At 40.8% G+C, this 12,557-nt stretch overlaps 1 long non-coding RNA gene across 2 annotated transcripts in view; it reads left to right on the top strand.

Annotated features, from left to right (window-relative positions):
- Positions 1-12,557, top strand: part of LOC128847762 (uncharacterized) — a 43,379-nt gene that overhangs the window by 29,573 nt on the left and 1,249 nt on the right. The window contains exons 3-5 of one of the 2 annotated variants that reach the window (XR_008446948.1): positions 6,246-6,421; positions 6,580-6,653; positions 9,092-9,200. This is a non-coding gene — a long non-coding RNA (uncharacterized LOC128847762). Of the gene's footprint in view, positions 1-6,245; positions 6,422-6,579; positions 6,654-9,091; positions 9,535-12,557 lie in introns of those variants that run through there. The other variant, XR_008446947.1, reaches the window with a different exon arrangement.

Below are 12,557 nucleotides of genomic sequence, written 5' to 3'. Positions count from 1 at the left end.
CTCACGGATACCACTCAGATATAGCTGCAGTCCATCTGTTGTCACTGAGTCGGGCCACATGTCCCGTCCACTGCATTTTGCTGAGCCTGCTTTCAACAACAACATCTTGGACTCCAGACTGCTGCCTAATTATTTCATTGGAGATGCGATCACAGAGCGAAATGCCCAGAAATGTTCTTTCCATTGCCCTCTGTGTGACAGACAGTTGATGTTCTTCAGTCTTCGTCAGCGACCATGTTTCGCTGCCATATAGCATCGCTGGAAGCCCAGTCGAGTTAAAAAGATTTGCATGAGCTGTTTTGCTGATCCATCCTTGGAGGATGTCCCTGATGTTGTTGAATGCGCACCATCCAGCTTTTTTTCTGCGTGACAGTTCGCCTTTTTGATCGTGGCGCATGTTGACTTACTGGCCCAAATAAACGTATTTGTCGACCTCTTGGATCTGCTCTCCTCCAAGAGTTATTTGGGTTCTTGGCAGAACATCTGATCTCATATTTCGTTTTTGACTGGTTCATTTTTAATCCGACTTGACTACTTTTTGCGTTCAGTTCTTTAAGCATTCTCTCAAGCTGGACTGTATTTTCAGCTATCAGCACTACATCATCTGCAAATCTGAGATAGTTTAGCCGCTCGCCGTTGATATTAATCCTGCCTTTCAGGTCTGCTCGTCGAAAGACCTATTCAAGCCATGCTGTGAATAATTATGGTGAAACTGTATCTCCTTGTTTCACACCTTTCTCGATGGGGATTCGGAGAGGAGTATCGAACAGTGATATATCCGTGCTGCAGCCAGAGTTTGCTTCCTTTAATAATGTGATATATTTTGCGTTGATGCCCTGTTCTGAAAGAACTTCAAGAACGGCGTTAGTCTCCATGCTATCAAACGCCTTCTTGTAGTCCACAAAGGCAATGCATAAAGGCAGCTTGTTCCCTTGAACGCTCTAGTAGTTGGTTTAGAGTGAAGATGTGGTCTATCGTGCTGTAATTTCTTTGAAAATCAGCCTGCTCTCTAGGTTGCTGTTCATTCAGGTTTCATGACAGTCAATTTGTTATTATTTTGGTGAACAACTTATAGACATGCAAAAGCAGGCAGATCAGGTGATAGTTCTTTAGATTTTCTCGATCGCCTTTCTTATGCAGCAAGATGATATTGGACTCTTTCCAACTGGACGGTATCTTCTGGATTTCCAGGTAACAGCTGAACCTTTGGGCGAGAGCTTTCCAGAGTTCCTGACCTCCCGCCTTAAGCACTTCTGCTGTCAGACCATCTTTCCTGGAGCCTTCCCCTCTTTCATTTGATGGACTGCGTGATGGACTTCGCTGATGAGAACCGGGAGTATGTGTTCATCGATTTGTTGCAGTGATGGCATTGGGATGTCTATACGGGATGCAAAGAGCTGGGTATAGAAATCCCTGCAGATTGCCTCCATCTCTGTTTGATCGGTTACTGATTCTCCATCCTTGTTCTTCAAAGCCGATAATGATGACCTGTACAGCGCCAGTTCCTGTTTGCATTTTTTGAGACTTTTACAATCTTCAGCAGCCTTTAGGAGCTTTTCGGTTCGAAAATTCTCGAAGTCTTCCTTCAGCCTCATTCATATGAGCTTGCAGAAAAGGGAGTACTCAAGCCTGTCACTGCCATTTCTTTTCATTTTCCTCCTCTTCTCCAATAAGGTCTTTGTATTCTCCGAGATTCTTCCACTAGCTCTTTTTGGTCTTTCACACTCAGCTGATTTCACGCACCATTCCACTCTCTTGCTGAAGTTCTCATAATCGTCATCGCAGTCATCTAGGAGGCTCCAGTCTTCCCTGGAAATGTTTTCCTTCAGGATTTCCTCGTTGAAAGCTACTGGTTGGTGCCTTCTGTTTGCCATACACAGCGCCTTTTTCTCCACCTTCACAGTGAACGTGAGTCTGGCTCTCAGTAGGCAATGATCACTACTGATGTTAAATGATGGTACTACTGAAATATCCTGCACAATGCATCATCTATCGATCAGAAAGTAATCAATTTCATTCTTTGTCTTCATGTTTGGTGCAATCCAAGTCCATCTTCTGTTGGCCTTCTTTTGGAACCAGGTGTTACCAATGAACATTCTCCTTGTCTCTGCCAATATAGCTAGTCGTTCTCGCGTGTTTCGTTCTCCAATACCGTACCTTCCTATGAACTTTTCGCCTTCTCTCCCTCTCCCAACCTTGTCGTTAAAATCTCCCATTGCAATTGTATATGTGGAACTCTGAGTGAGGGTTTCCTCCAGCTCCTGATAGAATTATTCCACATCATCACCTTCACATGCACTTGTGGGAGCGTAGAGCTGGATGATTTTGAGGGTGCTGTTTTGGTTAAATCGGAGGTAAAGCACCCCGAAACGTGATGACTTCAAATGGCATGAGATGATTTCGAAGACCATTCCTTGTTTATGATGAATCCGACTCCTCCAACTGTCCTCGTGCCTTGTCCTTTCTCTAGAATGACCATGCTTCCATCCCTCCAACTGACCTCCATCTCCATCTTTCGTCGTGTTTGGAAAACACCCAGCACATCGCAGGCTGTCTTTGCCTTTTCCTCCATGAGATGGTTTATCGATTCCTCCCTCCTCAATGTTCTGCAGTTATAAGTGCACACTGAGAGAGTTGTCCGGTTTCCTTTTGGCAACCTGGCACCTGAGATTCTTTTTAGCCTCTGGTCGATCGAATGCATCACTGCCTCTGGAGTGGGGATCAAGGGACGTGTGGAGAACTGAGACTTGGTTTTCCGTGTTGTTTTAGCCATTATTTTAAGCCACCTGCTGTCTGGGCTGTCAGTGGCGCGTTTACCTCCTCAACTTAGCTAGCTTACAGCCTCAGAAAGAGGGATTATACGCCCCTCCACGGAGGAAGCAACCTTCTTGCTGGGCTGACAGTCCGACACCTTAATAGCATGGTTAGACCTGCTGGAGAATACACTCCGCTACCATCGCTTTCGAACAGCCAGGGTCACTGCTGCGTCACATTGAGGCGTCGAGGTAGATTTTTGCAGCAGATTTGAACTTTCTGATCAATCATAAACCAGCTTTGTGTCTGGCTGTGCTATTGGTTTCTCTAAGGAGCCCTAATATGGTCTAGGAGGGCACTCCTCCATGCCTTCCCACGTTTAGAATAAACTTGGGAGGAGGAGGAGAGGGCTATTCAGGATCTCCTGGGCAATTTTTTGTTTTGTTTTCCAACCAATTCTTAATGCTTATGAAATTGAGTTATGAATACTATGGACTAGAGCCAGGCATAGTGCAAATTTCTCCCCTTGTCTTTGCCAGTGAAACTCCATCTAACAATGTAACACTTTTCACTAAATCATCATAGGGGTCTTCTACGCACAGAGGTTGCTCCAGTTTAACTAAAGTTAATTTAAAAACAGATTTAGTGAAACTGATGCAAATCCCTGTGTGATCACACTTATAATGGTTTAAAACTGCTTATAGGGCTTGCCTACATGATGTGATAGTGCACACTCTGGGGATATGATTTTTAAAGCTCACTAAGGTGTTGCACATTAATTGGTCCACGAAGACCCTGCTGATGTGCACTAAAGGTTCCCTAGTGTGATGTATGTTAAAGCATATCAGGGAACCTAGACTGTGCACCAGCAGGGTCTTCATGGACCAATTAATTTGATACACGTTAGTTTAGTTTTAGAAATCACACCTCAATACTGGTTGAGTATCCACACAGTGGACTATAATGAGATTACTAAATTGGTTGAAAAGCACACCTTTACTTAAACCAGTGTACCTTTATGTGCACCACCTCTTAAAGTTACATACTCATACAGATGTACAAACTCAGAGCAACAATTTGAAAACTCTTGATGCTATTTTGTGAATTTTATTGAAACTTCCAGCAAAAGCTAGAACTCTTTTAGCAAAATATACAGGTGAACTATATAAAAAGCAAAAGTTTTTTGTTGTTGTTGGGACAGAGGAGACTCAGTTTTCCAAAAGTACAACAGGGAAGGAGGAATCAACTAACGAATTCACCCAGGATTATAGATTTAATATAAACTATTGCACACCTAATTTATAATGTATAAAGTTGTTCTTTTTCAACTTGGAGCTTTTTCATATTAAATGATGGCATTGCACAATACATTTTAATATATTTAAGGTCTGTCAATGTTTTAAACATGAAAATGGAAAACTTTTACATTACTATATTTTAATAGATAAGTAAATCATTTTTGTGAGGTGGCTATATAACCAATATTATGGGAAGCTGATTTCTAATGAAGGATAAGTATGGGTAAGGTTTTGAGGTTTTTTGTAGTATATCTACAAAGAATAGGCTTATTGTGTTGAGATGGTTTGGAATACGATGGAGTTCCTGATATAGATCATATTAAATACTATTGAATTCTACGACTGAGCTAGAAATGATTTTTTTTATTATTTTATTTATTAATAGGACCCAATTCTGCTAGGACTGCTCATGTAAGTAGGTCCATTTAAGTCAATTGGGCTACTCACATGAGCAAAATTATGCCTGTTTTTTTTTTTCCCCCAGGATTGGCATTGTAGCTCCTTTTTGTAGTAATAAATAGTTCATAAGTAGCTCCTGATTTAAGTGTGAGCTTTGATAACTTTTAGCTTTATCCTAGGCAGTATAAAACTCTATTTTTATTCATATACATTAATGTGTTGTACCCTTGTTTGTTTGTATTAATAGTGTGAGTTCTGCAGGATAATTATATGTTGTATAAAGAAGCATATCCTTCTATTCATTATAAATCTGTTACCTCTCTATATTTAATCAAGGTTTTCTTTTTTGCAAGCTAGGCTTTAATGCTGATTTCCTAGTTTTATTTTTAATCTCTCTGCTAATTATCAGGGTTATGTATAAACAGTTGGTGGAAGATCCACTATCAACCTCTAATTGGGGTCAATTCTAATGACAGTAAATTCTGGGTAGAGCTGGTCAGAAACTTTCTGACTGAACATTTCTGTCAAAAAATACCAATTACTGTAATTGAAATCAAAACATTTTTGCAGGAGCATGCTGATTTTGATTAATATTCCAACGGAGCATAGACAGGTTTCAAAACTTACCTGCCAAGCAGATCTTCATCAGAAACCTGCTTGGTTTCTTGTCAGCTTACCCACCCAGCTCCTCAGCAGCTTGACTCAAGTTGGGAACTCAGTGATTCCAGTGTCCCTGTTTCCAGGGCAGCCTGTCAGAAGACTTTCTCAGGATTGGGGACCCAGGGTTTCAGGAGCCTGAAATCTTTCTGGGTCCAAGTTTCCAGGTCTGCCACAGGGAGCCTGCCATGGAGTTGGGAGCCTGGAAGCCCTGGGGGCTGCAGTGGAGCCAGGAGCCTTGGAGCCCCAAGGGGGAATTTTACTTTGAAATTTTTGAAAATATTTTTGGAATTTCCCTTTCATGAGCAATTTCATAATTTCTTTTTTTCATTCCAAAATGGAATCTCCCTCTTCTCGCCCCCTCTTCCACCTCCCCCCAAGTTTAGAACTTGCAGCAGAAGGGAAATTGTGACTTTCAACTAGCTGTAATTCTGGGTTCTGTCAAACCCCTCACAAAGTGAACTTAAACTTTCCTACCTGTCTACTTCAGACACAAACCTTTGTCAATACCGTCAAGGTCAGCAGATTCAAACTCTATCAAACCAGTGAGGAGAGAATTCCAGAATCAAGAACTCAATTAATGAAAATTCTCAGTTAGCTCCCTCTCTGTTAAAACCTGGTTGTTGTTAATATGAATGCTGCAGCCTATTTCACATTCCATAGCATCACAGAAAGAGAATTTGTCTCTATGGTAACTAGAATCCAAACCATAGAATGTGTTATAGGCTGAGTTCAATGCCCTGAATTGCATTCAGAAATGAATTGGAAGCCATTGTAGACTATTGCGAACAGATGTCATAATCTCCTTTATTTAATTTTCCCAGATAGCCCCAGGTAGAGAAGCCTTAAATAACCAGGCAGCTACAAACTTTGCTAGATGAACCTTTCTAGTGTTTTTCCAAATGAATACCCCGATATACTCTGGAAGTGATGACAAAGGTATCATTCACTGTGATGTGATCTATATTGGAAAGGATAGGGTCATCACAATCTCCTACACTGGCGTAATGTAAATGAGGGGTGGGAATCTTGACCATTGCTGATATTAGCCATGAATGCAGTAGAACCTTGATGTTGTGAAACTTAATGAAAAAAGGCAGGTAATACCCTCTCCCCATCTCCGTCTCTATATTATAGCATCACCTGTGTCTCACTTGGATTGATCCTCAGATCGACACAACAAAAACTGAGAGATTACTCAGGCAGATATGATGAAAGAGACCTAAAGAATATCATCTACATAGTGAAGGCTGCACAAGCTACCTCAAAGCACTACATGGCAAAATTAGCAGCACTAGGAGAGGACTTCCTGAGTAAGTTCCTACCACAACTTGCTTAAGATCTGCTGACATCCTATTCTCCTTCAGTGAAGCATGAACCATTTCCACTAAAACTGGGTGGGTCTCCCCAAACATGAAAGATTTTGGTCTAAATTGTGAATCATAGTCTGACATTTTTCCATTTTCTCCAGCACCTGAGTGAGTGGAATTGGCCACGATAAAGAGATGATGGTGTTTGACCCAAATGGACTCAGTTTTGTCTGAGGTATGTGCCAATCTCATTGGAAAACACTCAACTTTGCATCTGAGCAGAGGTAGCCCAGACTCACTAAGCTATCAAATATGCAGATCAGTTTAGTTCTTCACTGTTCCCACCATATGAGAAAACTATCATGGCCATGTGGAGGGTGATCACTCGGTGCTTAAGGTTCTTGCAACAGATTTGCTTTATTCTGTACACACACACACACACACACACACACACACTGCCTCTGAAAAACTCAGCTCTTCAAGGCACAGTCCCCAATACTGCACATAACACACGATTTCAGAAAACTTTATGCTATGTTCACAATCAGCTTGGTCATAACTTCTGCCACCAGAACTCTAGCTTCCTCCCTTCTTGCTTTACCTATCAGAGGTCATCTGAACATAAAGGTTTACGGTCAGATTAACACAGAAGGAAAAGATATTTAGGGTCTGCTATATTGAGATGAGGGCAAACGATAATCATAGTGCAATGCAAGCGAAGATATATTACTTACTAGGCCAACAGAGTGGTCCCTGGTTTGTATGCATTATGATACAATCCTTAATTTCATGATCACATACTATTTTTCCCCCCACAAGATTCTTGCCTTATTTAATGGTGTGCATAGAGTGGGCGTTTGTAACTCTTTAACAATGCAATCAATGCACCTCAGAATCTGCACCTAGCAGTTAAAATTTTTTTGTTTGTTTTCAGAATGTATGCATACTACGTATATTTATTGTATCTACAGCATCAGCACCCTTAAACAGTTTTCTCCAGTTCTAGAGATTATTCGGTCTAGTGATATTCCTCATTAAGTATAGGGAATATTGCTGAAACCAGTAACATTTAAAAATTGAGTGAACTTTTTCAGTTACCCACTGTATGTATGTATGTCTATGTATTAAATACACTTCAGCTTTTTCCAGTTTCAAATTAAAAAAGTAATAGGGAAATTAACATATTCAAAGAATGAATTAAAAAAAGTTGAAAAATCCAACAAAAATTAAAATTACATTTCTCTTTTCATTTTAAAACTGTGATCATGTCCTTGGCCATGCAGTGGCCCATTTGAACCACTCAGTTGATGCTAAGGAGTTATAAAGCCAATTTAACTGATTATCTAAGGATTAGGGGTATCCTCAGATAGAGTTGTGATAGCTAGTTATATCCAGGGCCGGCTCCAGGCACCAGCTTCTCAAGCAGGTGCTTGGGGCAGCCGCTCCGGAGCGGGGCGGGCACGTCCAGGTATTCAGCGGCAATTCAGCGGATGGTCCCTCACTCTGCCTGGGAGCGAAGGACCTCCCGCCGAATTGCCGCCGCAGATCGCGATTGCGGCTTTTGGGGTTTTTTTGTTTTTTTGTTTGTTTTGTTTTGGCTGCTTGGGGCGGCCAAAACCCTGGAGCGGCCCTGGTTATATCCTATGCCACCTCTTTACATGGCAATCCCAAATGCAGAGGACAAGTAAGGGTATCCCAATGCTCAACTGATCACAATTTAGAGAAACATCCAGGATCAGAGGAATGCATAGGTGGTGTAATGCCACCTTTGACCCCTACCACTTAGGTCCTGTCTCAAGTGCAGCGCAGTCAGACCCCAAAATAGAGGCTTCCATATGTAGTGAATTTTGTGTTTGTAGATAACATAGATATAAAAGAACTAAATTCCACACACTGTGTAGCTGTTCTATATTCTTCCTGGGCATCAGACGCTTACAGTTTAAAGTAGAGAACTTTTCTGCCAGCTCTTTCTACTAGGAATGTCCTTGTAGCTGTTCAGCTGGAGCCAGCTTTTTTTGAAGGAAATAGTCATTGTTTATTCCTTGGCATTATATAGATAGATAGCCAGTCAGACAACTGTTCAAAGCACAGGGATAAGCTACTCATCTGTGGTATTTAACAAGCTGAAGATATGGATGTCACACTTCCTACAGATTGCAAACAGACAATGAATTCAATGCTGTGTGCAACTTTGGTTGATCTTAGCTGTGCCTACTGATAAATGGAATATCCTCCAGTAGGCAAGGTAACAGATTGCAGTTTGCTTCCTGAGCAGGCGGGTCTCTCAAACAAGCTCTCCTTGGGGAAAATAATTCAATTCATAAAACATTCTCTGCTTGTGAGAGGCCTACGAAGGGAATAGAGGTCATACAGGTCAGAATTTAGGGGAAATGACAGAATGAGTGGTTTGGATAACACTTGTGGAATCTGGCTACAACCAGTCTCACTTCAATCAAATTGACATTAATTTTTAAAGAAGGGAAAATATTAAAATATTTCCTGTTCATCAGAGAGTTTGAATTCAAGGCATACTTGACATATATATATTTTTGGCTGTTTAATTTAATCTTGATCATTGCCCTGATGTAAAGGCCTACTGTAGTCTCTGTAAATTAATTTTGCTTAAATTAGGTGAAAATTACCTATCAGTTCTTGAGTAGTTTTTATTTACAGGCAAGTGCCACTCCGCCCCCTCCGTTCTCCCCTCTTGGAAGAAAAGGTGATGTGGGAATTTTGGAAAGAGAAGAATAAGTGAAATGAAATCACAATAAGGAGCAAAATGGTAAAGGACAAGGCAACTCCAGGGGGTGACAGAAAATAAAATGTACCAAAACCTCCAGTGTTCCATACAATCACTTCAGAGTCTGGGAATGTTATTCAGGTCTTTTGAATGTTCTCTTTCTGTCCCTGCAGAACTGAGACTTCTTTGTCAAATATTTCACACTGACTACTTGTGCTGAAGATAAACCCACATTTTCAGATCCATGAGTCATGTTTAAGGCCCTACCAAATTCACTGACCATTTTGGTCAATTTCACGGTCATAAGATTTTTTAAATGGTCAATTTCACTGTTTCAGATGTTCACATCTGAAATTCCATGCTGTTGTAACCTATTGGATCCTGACCCCTAAGGGGGTGATGTGCCCCCCTCTCCAATAACCGATTTCACAATCCATTACACGTTTTTTTTCACAACCATGAATTTGATAGGGCCCTACTCATGTTACTATAATGGAGCCATGTTGAGTCCATGACGTGAGCTCAATGGGGCTATTTGTTTAATGAACGTGCTGATTTGTGTGTACTCATGTCCCCTTTAGAGGCTGTCTTCAGTGAGGATAAAGGACTTACTAGTACTAATTCCAAGGAACATCTGAGTACTGTAGAAAGTGGTGTTGGTGATTCAGTAGGTGGCACTCTTCTCTGAATCATTGCTGAACCATTGCCCCAGTCTTGTGCTAAGGAGCACTGTGGACTTGGTGATGCCACCAGTTGAATGACACACAAAATGGAAAATATGCCTCACATAGTCATTTAAGCTCTCATGGCTCTCTCCTAAGAGTATAGATGTTAGTTAACCCTTGGTAGCTTGGCCAAATTCAATTAGGGATAATTGGTTACTCCATTTTTGTCTCCCTAAATACCCTGTGCCAGTTCAGCTGGATAAAGTGTTTTTTCACTTCCTCTAAATTGCTACCTTCTGTTTCTGTGAACAGATGCTGAGTTACAGCTCTTCCTAGTGGAGTCTGCATTTCAACGGTGACTGAAGTGATCCCTTTACATAGTTATTTGTAGTTATTTTTTTCACTAGCAAAAGAAGGATGTGTGGAATCTAGGGGCAAGCGTGTGGGGAGAACTGGATTAGCAAAAATGTTCAAAATCTAAAATGTTTGATAAAATTTATGTAAGTTTTTAAATGAATAAAAAAATAATTCATTTTTGAAATGCGTAGATTGAGAAGAACTTCAAAATATCTTGAGGTGTTGCCTTTTCACCGTCTATTCTTCCCACCCCCACCCATTTGTCAGCCCAGCTCTACTTACCAATATAGCTCCAGAGCCATACTGATAGGGAACTGATGACAAAGATGGGAGAAAACTTAGCTCCCCCTCTCTGCCAAAAGTAGAGCAAGAGTTCCCTGCTTGGCCTGTGCAGTGAGTGCTCCCCGTCCTGTTTCAGTCTCCATTGGCTAGTTACTGAGGGAGCACCGGGTGGGAGTCAAATGGCAGCATGTAGGAGCATGGCCACCACACAGATGGCATAGTCTTGTCTCTGGAGGATTCCATGAGATCATTAGGTTCCAGAGGCCAATTAAGTAGGAGAAAAAAAATTTTTTCAGACTGTCTGTACTGAGCTATCTTGATTATCACTTCAAAAGTTTTTTTTCTCCTACTTAATTGGCCTTTCAGAGTTGGTAAGACAACTCCCACCTGTTCATGATCTCTGTATGTGTGTATATATATCTCCTCAATATATGTTCCATTCTATATGCATCCAAAGAAGTGGGTTGTAGCCCACGAAAGCTTATGCTCTAATAAATTTGTTAGTCTCTAAGGTTCCACAAGTACTCCTGTTCTTTTTAAAGGTTTTCTGTTTGCCATTTTTTGAAAACTATTTTGCTGGATGCTTACCCCACTGGGATTCTAATTAAAACGAGGTTTTGATATTGGAGATTATAGTACTGGGGTGCCAGATCCTCAGAGTAACTACCTTGATTTCAGCTGTTTCACTAACAAGAGTACAGATCAGAATTAAAGATGTAGCTTCCCCTTCCTGCTTTCCTCTCTTAGTACTATCTTCAGAAAGGTCCAGAACTAAGAGTAGAAGTCAGAATTAAGACAGCAGTTTTCCCGTCCCCTGCCTCAGTACTGTTAAGGTCCAATCACAAAAATTTCTGTCACATCCTTTTCTGGTGTAAATTAGTGTAGCTCTGCCAGATGCAGATGTGGCAGAAGATTTTGTGATTGGATCATTGGATTGGAATTTAACAGTACTAAAATGAGGGAGGGGAAATTTGTTGCTTTTAATTCTGACCTCTATGTCTTGAGCCTCTTAAAGAGACATTTTTACAAATGACTTTTCTAATAGAAAAGAATCACATACTTACAAACTCTACCAGCTGGTTATCTGCATTCAGCTGCCAGTTGGAGGCTGGCACAGAAGGGAATCCAGGCTATTTCAGTCTGATTAATTAGATGGAGAAGTGACTGGGGTGGATAGACCCATTTACTCAAAATCTTCACCTGCATTCAGCTTTCTGTGTTAGAACTTCACATCTAAGAGTTTGAGCAGCCTTACTGCTTTTGGGAATAAATAGGTTACGTGGGTTTGTAGCCAAGATCTGTGCCCTTCTGCAGTACAAATGACCATAATCATTCTGATGAAATCTAAGTGTTTTATAAAACACTGACATATTTTATTGTCAATTGAGTGATTCTTCACAAATTTGAAACTGTCTGGCTCTCAGAGGGATTTGTGCCCTAATTGGTAATGATTTCAGGTTTAATTTTATTAACATAACTACATTTAGAAACCAAAATCCATATTTAATCACTAAATAGGTGGCTTAATTTCCAGAGGCGCAGAGCACACACAGCTCAGCACCTCTGGAATTAAGGTAATCTATTTATGCCTAATGATGGGTTTAGATGCCTAACTTTAGGGACTCCCCTCTGAAAATGTTGGTCTCACTCTTTCAAATGGCTGTTAATAAACACAGCAATGCCATAAAGCAAACAATCAAACAACGGGTGTGTGCATGGTATGGGGAGGGGGCGGGCAAGGGATCTAAAATTGCTGATAAAATTAGGCATTAACAGTTTCATCCTGCATTTACAATGCAGGGAGAGTCAAGTATGTAGTTGTGAACCTGGATTTCTTTTGTGTTTGCTGTGCTGCAAATCTAGACTTCTTGCACTCTTTCTGTGAGTAAAATTCAGCAGCCATTTTGTTAGTTGAACGCCAATACAGACTGCCAGAAAACAGATGTGTGTTTTCTCTCTCTCTCTCTCTCTCTCTCTCTCTCTCTCTCTCTCTCACGGAGACTTTTATGCATTCTTTTAGATTAAAGAACAAAAAGAAATTATTCAAACTGAAGGTATATTTGTATGGGAAAATGTATCATGTCAAATATGGTTT

Source organism: Malaclemys terrapin, chromosome 1 (assembly GCF_027887155.1).
Source record: "Malaclemys terrapin pileata isolate rMalTer1 chromosome 1, rMalTer1.hap1, whole genome shotgun sequence".
Classification (NCBI taxonomy): domain Eukaryota; kingdom Metazoa; phylum Chordata; order Testudines; family Emydidae; genus Malaclemys; species Malaclemys terrapin.
Note: the sequence above shows the minus strand (reverse complement) of the source record. Positions and strands in the feature narration are given on the sequence as shown.